Genomic DNA, 9,699 nt, shown 5'->3' with positions numbered 1-9,699 from the left:
GATTGTTTTCTATTGAAATTGTCAAAAAGAAACAAAGATAGCTTCTTAGCAAAGAGAAATTCCTCAAACAACAATTTTAGCTTGGACTGTCTGGCAGTGGTCTGAGTGGGTAGGAGAAAACTGAAAACGATCTGTTATTGGCAGAAAGGTTTGGAACTCTCTTTCTTATTGGTCAACAAATGTATCACGTCAACAAATGTACCACGTGGTGATGTCAGCAGGCAGACCAAAACTCCATCCCACAACAACAGGCTGAAATTCCAGGCGGTCTTTTCAAACAGCTCTTGCACTAAACGAGCATTATCATCATTTTCACAATTTCACAGTATTATTCCAACCTGGAAATAAAATACAGAGAGATTATGTTTTTGACTGCACTGGGCCTTTAACAAAAAGTACTTTCAACAATAGCTTTTTTGTTTATTTATGAGGATGAATAAATTAGTGCCCAGTTTATTATTATTATTATTTTAAAGTAAAAGTCAGCCTAGGCCAAAAGTCCACTAGATGTCAGCATGTCACATCTGAACACACACAGACACAGACACAGACACACACACACACACACACACACACACACACACACACACACACACACACACACACACACACACACACACACACACACACACACACACACACACACACACACACACACACACACAAACAAACAGAGACCTCAGCTCTCTCCCCCACAACTCTGTTCTTCAATCATCTACAACTCTGTCCAGTCTTGGCATCAGGGTGCAGGCTTAATGGCTTTAGCCCAGTATTAACACAACTAATTCAATGAACTGACCACAAGTTTAGCATTTAGTTGAATTGAAGGACACTGACCAAGTCTAACTCTTTCTCACATGGATCAGAATGGAGAAATTAAGACATTTTCAAGGGTCTTGTTTACAAAACACGAGAGGGCTTTTGTTGTTCATCCTTCCCATTGAGTATGATAGAGGCCTCTAGTGGACAAAAAACTGTTTTAGCATGGGCAGCACCATTGAGGGCTTCCAGCATGCTTCCACCATTTTAAAGTAGTAAAGTAGTCAACTCGGTGGGTATTCTTATGGGTTGTAGCCTAAATGGCGCTGCCCATGCTGTCAAAGACACTACTATGGCACAGATATAAAGAGGACACCTCTATCTATCTTTATGCTCCTTCCACTCAGGAGGGCCTGTAGGCCACCACCTGTCCCCCCTGTGCCTGCACACACTGAGACACTGAGGCCTGACAGGTGACATTCTGCAGCTGCCTAATAGGGTTCAGCTGTCGTAAAAATGGGGACAAGCGTGACCAACTCACGGCCTCACAAAATGTAACTCCATGAAAATGAACAATAATGTATGTATTGTAACTGTTAAATGCAGATAGAACATGATATAGCATGTCCTCCATTCCACTGAAACTGTCAGACTAATGGTAAAGCTGACATGGCCATCAGTGGTCTTAACTTTATTCCCATATTGACGTTCCTATTTGCCTGGAATTCAAAAGGATTCTAAACAGGTGGAAACAGGGGAAGGAGGAGTTCCCAGGATCCTCTCTGTCTGTCTGATTGGTCAAGTCGCAGGTTTTGCAGCTTCATTTGTTCCTGCCTGGTTTCTCTCCATACACACACACACGCACGCACGCACGCACACACGCACGCACGCACGCACGCACGCACGCACGCACGCACACACACACACACACACACACACACACACACACACACACACACACACACACACACACACACACACACACACACACACACACACACACACACACACAGAGAGCTAACCTTTACCTGCTCTTCCTGACTGACCACAGCAGGGAATGTCATGTACGAACCAATCAACCATCTCATAGGATTCGAAACCATGAATGAAGTCAAAGCCCCATTAGAAAGGGTTTCTGTATACAGTATAGTGAACTTCATTATGTAGATGTGTGTTAATAGAATTGAAGCGTGGATGTTTATAATCAGGATCTGGTAAAGATGATATGGTATATATTTTACATTGGTCAACTGATATGTTTTGATGAAATACTCAGTAGAGAGTTGTAGCTGTCAGAGAGACTTGTGGCTGCAAGTTGGCAGACCAAGGACCCTTCTAGGAAGGGTTGAGAGATCAGACTACATCCCAAGTGGCACCCTATTCCCTATGTAGTGCACTAGTTTTAACTAGGTACCAATATAGGGATTACTGTAGGGTGCCATTTGGGATGCATTCATCAGGGGATAGAGTTCACCTACTTACCATTCTAGGAACATAGCAGGTTCATGTTTCAGAGGTGATCTACATTATTAACAAGAGAGGGGATAATGTAATCAGCAAAATTCACAATCTCTCAAGAGAGGGGGAAAATGTAATCAACGAGCCTCAGAATCTCTCAAGAGAAGGGGATAATGTAATCAACAAGCCTCAGAATCTCTCAAGAGAAGGGGATAATGTAATCAACGAGCCTCAGAATCTCTCAAGAGAAGGGGATAATGTAATCAACAAGCCTCAGAATCTCTCAAGAGAAGGGGATAATGTAATCAACAAGCCTCAGAATCTCTCAAGAGAAGGGGATAATGTAATCAACGAGCCTCAGAATCTCTCAAGAGAAGGGGATAATGTAATCAACAAGCCTCAGAATCTCTCAAGAGAAGGGGATAATGTAATCAACAAGCCTCAGAATCTCTCAAGAGAAGGGGATAATGTAATCAACAAGCCTCAGAATCTCTCAAGAGAAGGGGATAATGTAATCAACGAGCCTCAGAATCTCTCAAGAGAAGGGATAATGTTTAATAGAGGAGCCTCAGAATCTTCAAGAGAAGGGGATAATGTAATCAACAAGCCTCAGAATCTCTCAAGAGAAGGGGATAATGTAATCAACAAGTTCAGAATCTCTCAAGAGAAGGGGATAATTAATCAGGCCAATCAGAATCTCTAAAGAGAAGGGATAATGTAATCAGCATGAGAATGTCAGAATCTCTCAAGAGAAGGGATAATGTAATCAACAAGCCATTCAGAATCTCTCAAGAGAAGGGGATAATGTAATCAACGAGCCTCAGAATCTAATTTGGGATAATTTAGAATTGCCTCAGAATCATTTTCAAGAGAAGGGGATAATGTAATCAGTCAAGCCTCAGAATCTCTCAAGAGAGATGGATAATGTAATCAACGGAGTAGCCTCAGAATCTCTCAAGAGAAGGGGATAATGTAATCAACGTCCCCAGAATCTTCAAGAGCTGGGATAATGTAATCAACATTGAGCCTCAGAATCTCTCAAGAGAAGGGGATAATGTAATCAACAAGCCTCAGAATCTCTCAAGAGAAGGGGATAATGTAATCAACGAGCCTCAGAATCTCTCAAGAGAAGGGGATAATGTAATCAACGAGCCTCAGAATCTCTCAAGAGAAGGGGATAATGTAATCAACGAGCCTCAGAATCTCTCAAGAGAAGGGGATAATGTAATCAACAAGCCTCAGAATCTCTCAAGAGAAGGGGATAATGTAATCAACAAGCCTCAGAATCTCTCAAGAGAAGGGGATAATGTAATCAACGAGCCTCAGAATCTCTCAAGAGAAGGGGATAATGTAATCAACAAGCCTCAGAATCTCTCGTTTGAGAGTTAATGTTTAGACTAGAGGACCCCAACCAATATTTTTTATTCTTCAGATTATCAAGTGAAGAAATAATACAAGTTGTCTAGTTCAGCTTCCTCTTCCTGGTTTTAGTTTGTTTTGATTTGTCAGGCCAATCATATATCACCTAAACAGCAGTGTCATGAACAGCATGAGAATGTAGCACCATGGACAGCAACCAAACTGGCAAACTAAGACATTCAAATTCCACATAGAAATTAACTAGACACGGACTCACCTGAATTAATTTGAGTTAAATTTAGAATTGAGTCTTAGAATACATTTTGAAGAGAAACATTTTGGAGGAGACTTCAGTCCACCGTTGTTCAGACCTGACACACGTAGCCAGAGATGGTCTGACGGTTCAGAGCGGAGTAGTGTCTCTTACAGTTGGAACATTCTTTGGAAGTGAATGTATTTTCCCACCTGTCCCCATCTTCAGCTGTCCAAACTCTATAACATTGTCTGCTTCCTAAATGGCCCCCTATTCCCTATACAGTGCACTAGTTTCAACCAGGGCTCATAGGGTTCTGGTCTAAAGTAGTACACTATATAGGGAATAGGGTGCCATTTGGGACGAAGGCTCTGACTGGATCAGTGCACGCCTGTTTCCCTCTAAAGAGTCTCTCACCCTGACTGTGTCCTTCACATGTCATTGGACCTTAGCTATGTACATTGTATGGCCTACCTACCCTGTACCTCCAATACGTTCCCTATGATAAGGCAAGGTTTCCTCTAGCCTACCTCCAATACGTTCCCTATGATAAGGCAAGGTTTCCTCTAGCCTACCCTGTACCTCCAATACGTTCCCTATGATAAGGCAAGGTTTCCTCTAGCCTACCTCCAATACGTTCCCTATGATAAGGCAAGGTTTCCTCTAGCCTACCTCCAATACGTTCCCTATGATAAGGCAAGGTTTCCTCTAGCCTAGCCTGTACCTCCAATACGTTCCCTATGATAAGGCAAGGGTTCCTCTAGCCTACCCTGTACCTCCAATACGTTCCCTATGATAAGGCAAGGTTTCCTCTAGCCTACCCTGTACCTCCAATACGTTCCCTATGATAAGACAAGGTTTCCTCTAGCCTAGCCTGTACCTCCAATACGTTCCCTATGATAAGGCAAGGTTTCCTCTAGCCTACCTCCAATACGTTCCCTATGATAAGGCAAGGTTTCCTCTAGCCTACCTCCAATATGTTCCCTATGATAAGGCAAGGTTTCCTCTAGCCTACCTCCAATACGTTCCCTATGATAAGGCAAGGTTTCCTCTAGCCTACCCTGTACCTCCAATACGTTCCCTATGATAAGGCAAGGTTTCCTCTAGCCTACCCTGTACCTCCAATATGTTCCCTATGATAAGACAAGGTTTCCTCTAGCCTACCCTGTACCTCCAATATGTTCCCTATGATAAGACAAGGTTTCCTCTAGCCTACCCTGTACCTCCAATATGTTCCCTATGATAAGACAAGGTTTCCTCTAGCCTACCCTGTACCTCCAATACGTTCCCTATGATAAGACAAGGTTTCCTCTAGCCTACCCTGTACCTCCAATACGTTCCCTATGATAAGGCAAGGTTTCCTCTAGCCTAGCCTGTACCTCCAATACGTTCCCTATGATAAGGCAAGGTTTCCTCTAGCCTACCATGTACCTCCAATACGTTCCCTATGATAAGGCAAGGTTTCCTCTAGCCTACCCTGTACCTCCAATACGTTCCCTATGATAAGGCAAGGTTTCCTCTAGCCTACCCTGTACCTCCAATACGTTCCCTATGATAAGGCAAGGTTTCCTCTAGCCTACCCTGTACCTCCAATACGTTCCCTATGATAAGGCAAGGTTTCCTCTAGCCTACCCTGTACCTCCAATACGTTCCCTATGATAAGGCAAGGTTTCCTCTAGCCTACCCTGTACCTCCAATACGTTCCCTATGATAAGGCAAGGTTTCCTCTAGCCTGTACCTCCAATACGTTCCCTATGATAAGGCAAGGTTTCCTCTAGCCTACCCTGTACCTCCAATACGTTCCCTATGATAAGGCAAGGTTTCCTCTAGCCTACCTCCAATACGTTCCCTATGATAAGGCAAGGTTTCCTCTAGCCTACCTCCAATACGTTCCCTATGATAAGGCAAGGTTTCCTCTAGCCTACCCTGTACCTCCAATACGTTCCCTATGATAAGGCAAGGTTTCCTCTAGCCTACCCTGTACCTCCAATACGTTCCCTATGATAAGGCAAGGTTTCCTCTAGCCTGTACCTCCAATATGTTCCCTATGATAAGGCAAGGTTTCCTCTAGCCTACCCTGTACCTCCAATACGTTCCCTATGATAAGGCAAGGTTTCCTCTAGCCTACCTCCAATATGTTCCCTATGATAAGGCAAGGTTTCTTCTAGCCTACCCTGTACCTCCAATACGTTCCCCATGATAAGGCAAGGTTTCCTCTAGCCTACCCTGTACCTCCAATACGTTCCCTATGATAAGGCAAGGTTTCCTCTAGCCTACCCTGTACCTCCAATACGTTCCCTATGATAAGGCAAGGTTTCCTCTAGCCTAGCCTGTACCTCCAATACGTTCCCTATGATAAGGCAAGGTTTCCTCTAGCCTACCCTGCACCTCCAATACGTTCCCTATGATAAGGCAAGGTTTCCTCTAGCCTAGCCTACCTCCAATACGTTCCCTATGATAAGGCAAGGTTTTCTCTACCCTGTACCTCCAATATGTTCCCTATGATAAGGCAATGTTTCCTCTAGCCTACCCTGTACCTCCAATACGTTCCCTATGATAAGGCAAGGTTTCCTCTAGCCTACCTCCAATATGTTCCCTATGATAAGGCAAGGTTTCCTCTAGCCTACCCTGTACCTCCAATACGTTCCCTATGATAAGGCAAGGTTTCCTCTAGCCTACCCTGTACCTCCAATATGTTCCCTATGATAAGGCAAGGTTTCCTCTAGCCTACCCTGTACCTCCAATACGTTCCCTATGATAAGGCAAGGTTTCCTCTAGCCTAGCCTGTACCTCCAATATGTTCCCTATGATAAGGCAAGGTTTCCTCTAGCCTACCTCCAATACGTTCCCTATGATAAGGCAAGGTTTCCTCTAGCCTACCCTTTCCCGTTCCCTATGATAAGGCAAGGCCTAGCCCCTGTACCTCCAATACGTTCCCTATGATAAGGCAAGGTTTCCTCTAGCCTACCTCCAATACATTCCCTATGATAAGGCAAGGTTTTCTCTACCCTGTACCTCCAATACGTTCCCTATGATAAGGCAAGGTTTCCTCTAGCCTACCCTGTACCTCCAATACGTTCCCTATGATAAGGCAAGGTTTCCTCTAGCCTACCCTGTACCTCCAATACGTTCCCTATGATAAGGCAAGGTTTGTTCTAGATAAGAGATCAGACTGATGAGGTGTTGATTGTGTTTGACAGACAGATGTGCCCCAGCAGGTGAGACTTGGTGGATCTACAGTCAACTGCTTTCTGACAGTTGTGTATTTATGTAGAAACTACAATACGAATAGAAGCAGCTAAAAGTCTGTTTATTTAATCTAATTAAATTTATGATTGTATTTGCAGAACAACACATTTGAAAAGGCAAGATAAATAGAATATTGTACTGGAATCTCTGAGAGACTTGATAGTTTATGTCCAATGACATTCAACAAATTCTTCTTAAAAAGATATAGAGTGTGTTAACATATTGCATATATTATATATAACATTATATGTTAACATATTGCATATATTATATATAACATATATGTTAACATATTGCATATATTATATATAACATATATGTTAACATATTGCATATATTATATATAACATATATGTTAACATATTCCATATATTATATATAACATTATATGTTAACATATTGCACATATTATATATAACATATATGTTAACATATTCCATATATTATATATAACATGTGTTAACATATTGCATATATTATATATAACATGTGTTAACATATTCCTTGGTATGAAACAGTTCAAGTATAAAAAGTTCCCAACATTGTAAAACAGTAAATCTCACAAAGTTAATAATAAAATCACAGCTATGGAAATAACATTTTAAAAACTACGTTTTTTTAGGATAGAAAGTATTATAGTGTATATCTAATAGTTTACGCTGTAACATTTCTCTTTCGTCGTACGAACAAATTAGAAAGAGAAATATATCTACAAAATAACAAGAAAATAGGTTGTATAGATAAAGAAAAGGTTTACTTCATGCCGTTATGTCTAGTTTTTATAAAAGTCCTAATTATCATTGTAGCTATAGTACATACCTAACAATAACAATGTGAACAGCTCAGGAGAACATACCTCTAATATAACATGAACACATCATTTATTCAATACAGTCCTACTCCCTGACTAACTAAAGGGGGCAAATCTGTCTTTTCTAATTAAAAGCTACATAAATACTTTCCAAATACCAATATTTTAAGGCACATTAGGAAAAACATTCTAGAATATAAAAGCTCCACATTCCGCTGTGTGTGTGTGTGTGTGTGTGTGTGTGTGTGTGTGGTAGCTGGTGCTCCAACAATGAACATAGAGAGGGGAGCAGCTTCTATAGACAGGAAAAGCTTCAGCTTTGGGCCAGTAGCTGTTCTCTTCTGTCCTGCCCTCACTGGATCTGATCTGACCCCCATAGGAACAACAGGACAGACAGCTAACATCACTCCTCCACGTCATTGTTTTGCATAGGTACAAACATTATTATAGTAACATTATTATATACAGTTGAAGTCAGAAGTTTACATACACCTGAGCCAAATACATTTAAACTCAATTTATCACAATTCCTGACATTTAATCCAAGTAAAATTTCCCTGTCTTAGGTTAGTTAGGATCTCCACTTTATTTTAAGAATGTGAAATGTCAGAAAAATAGCAGAGAATGATTTATTTCAGCTTTGATTTCTTTCATCACATTCCCAGTCGGTCAGAAGTTTACATACACTCAATTAGTATTTGGTAGCATTGCCTTTAAATTGTTTAACTTGGGTCAAACATTTCGGGTAGCCTCCCACAAGCTTCCCACAATAAATTGGGTGAATTTTGGCCCATTCCTCCTGACAGAGCTGGTTAACTGAGTCAGGTTTGTAAGCCTCCTTGCTCGCACACGCTTTTTCAGTTCTGCCTACTAATTTTCTATGGGATTGAGGTCAAGGCTTTGTGATGGCCACTCCAATACCTTGACTTTGTTGTCATTAAGTAATTTTGCTACAACTTTGGAAGTATTCTTGGGGTCATTGTCTATTTGGAAGACCCATTTGCGACCAAGCTTTAATTTCCTGACTGATGCCTTGAAATGTTGCTTCAATTATAGCTACATAATTTTCCTTCCCCATGATGCCATTTATTTTGTGAAGTGCACCAGTCCCTCCTGCAGCAAAGCACCCCCACAACATGATGCTGCCACCCCCGTGCTTCACGGTTGGGATGGTGTTCCTCGGCTTGCAATCCTCCCCCTTTTCATCCAAACATAACGATGGTCATTATGGCCAAACAGTTCTATTTTTTTCATCAGACCAGAGGACATTTCTCCAAAAAGTATAATCTTGTCCCCTTGTGCTGTTGCAATAGTCTGGCTTTTTTTATGGCAGTTTTGGAGCAGTGGCTTCTTCCTTGCTGAGTGGCCTTTCAGGTTATGTCGATATTGGACTTGTTTTAGTGTGTATATAGATACTTTTGTACCTGTTTCCTCCAGCATCTTCACAAGGTCCTTTGCTGTTGTTCTGGGATTGATTTTCACTTTTTGCACCAAAGTACGTTCATCTCTAGGAGACAGAACACGTCTCCTTCCTGAGCGGTATGATGCTACGTGGTCCCATGGTGTTTATACTTGCGTACTATTGTTTGTACAGATGAACGTGGTACCTTCAGGCGTTTGGAAATTGCTCCCAAGGATGAACCAGACTTGTGGAGGTCTACAATTTTTTTTCTGAGGTCTTGGCTGATTTCTTTTGATTTTCCCATGATGTCAAGCAAATAGGCACTGAGTTTTAAGATAGGCCTTGAAATACATCCACAGGTACACCTCCAATTGACTCAAATGATGTCAATTAGCCTATCAGAAGCTT

Source organism: Oncorhynchus masou, chromosome 29 (assembly GCF_036934945.1).
Source record: "Oncorhynchus masou masou isolate Uvic2021 chromosome 29, UVic_Omas_1.1, whole genome shotgun sequence".
Classification (NCBI taxonomy): Eukaryota; Metazoa; Chordata; class Actinopteri; order Salmoniformes; family Salmonidae; genus Oncorhynchus; species Oncorhynchus masou.
The sequence above is the reverse complement of the archived record's forward strand: the minus strand, read 5'-3'. Positions refer to the sequence as shown.